We start from the raw sequence: 1,543 nt of genomic DNA, 5'->3' as shown, positions 1-1,543 counted from the left end.
GCTAGATTGATGAAATGTTAGAATATACTTTTTAGAAATTGAAATGTACTTACATTATTACTATAAATATGATAATCATGTTTTAATAGAGAGGAAGAGCTACTGGTGATACCTGCTGAATTGATATAGACTTTGGTGTATTTGAATTACTTAAATGTATAATTTTTTTATTAATGTGGAGGAGATGGATTGTTTATAAGTAGAGTTTGTGGAGTTAGAGATATTAATATTTGTTTACCTATATTTGAATATTAGCCTGGGATTTGGTTTGGGAAGTCCGGGGGGTGGGGTGGGATATATTATAATATTGTGTAATACTTGTGATGTTTTTTTCTTTTTTGGAAAACAATAAAAATTTTATATTGAAAGAAGATCAGTGGAGGAAGCGGAATCCAACAAAAAAAGAATACACATTCTTTTCAAACCCACATAAATCTTGGTCTCGTATAGACATGGCATGGACCAATGAAGAAGTAGGTCAAGACATTGAGACAATAGAAATAACGCCAAACATATGGGCTGATCATAATCCTTTGCAAATAATTTGGAAGGGGAAGAAAAAAGTAAGGAGAAGATGGATAATGAACTCTCACATTTTGAAAGAAAAAGAATTTATAGCAAGGAGTAGAAGGGAAATGGAATTTTTTTTTAAGGAGAATATAAACCAACAATCATCAGTACAAATTATTTGAGACACTGCGAAAGCATAGTTAAGAGGATTAGTAATAGCTTACACAGCAAGAAAAAACAAGGTGAAAAGGCAAACCCAAAACATATTCCAGGAAGAGATTAAAAAATTGGAATCTAAATTACAAAAAGAGCCCCAAGATGAATTGATTAAAATGGAAATGGTTTTGGCTAAACATAAATTAAATATGATAGATCAAGAGGAAAGAACAAAAGAATTGAAAATAGCAAAACAAAATTTCTTTGAACACGAGGGGGCGGGGCCAGCTGTCAGAGGGGGGCGGGGCCAGCTGTCAAGAAGAATGGGTGTGCTGGACGATTCTCCGGAGCATCTGCACCCGTTCCCGACCGCTTGACAGATCCTTAGGGGTCCCTGGTTCCCTGAGGAGCGATCCTTAACGGCGGTTGGGATCAGCGAACTCGGGTGAAGCCTTTGTAAGTTGAGCGGAGGAAGAAGCCGGCCGTAAATGGCGGCCGCGAAGAAATGACAGCTCCAGCTGGCCGAAGCATGGCGGTGGAATAGCTGGATGGAGACGTGACAGCTCCAGTTTAAGGTAACCTGAACAGCGATTTTGACAGCTGAATCAGAAGGGCTCCGGCGTAAGAACGCTCCGGAGGATTCCAAGAGAAATTTGAAGATTTTGGATGCCCATAAGAGGGGAGGAGGGATTTTTCCCTGCTCCTGGAAAAGCGGCGAAAAGAAAGTTTTGGGCTCAACTTGTTTGCCTACATAGCAGAAATATCACGCTGGTTGGACTCAAGGAGAAGAGGAATCTCTTTTTTCCATCTTTGTTTCAAGGAAGGAAAGTTTGACTTTGAAAGGCGAATTGGCTATAAACCAAGAGTGAAAGTGTGG

This window comes from Protobothrops mucrosquamatus, unplaced genomic scaffold (genome assembly GCF_001527695.2).
Source record: "Protobothrops mucrosquamatus isolate PMUCROS unplaced genomic scaffold, P.Mucros_1.0 scaffold1940, whole genome shotgun sequence".
Lineage (NCBI taxonomy): Eukaryota > Metazoa > Chordata > Lepidosauria > Squamata > Viperidae > Protobothrops > Protobothrops mucrosquamatus.
Note: the sequence above shows the minus strand (reverse complement) of the source record.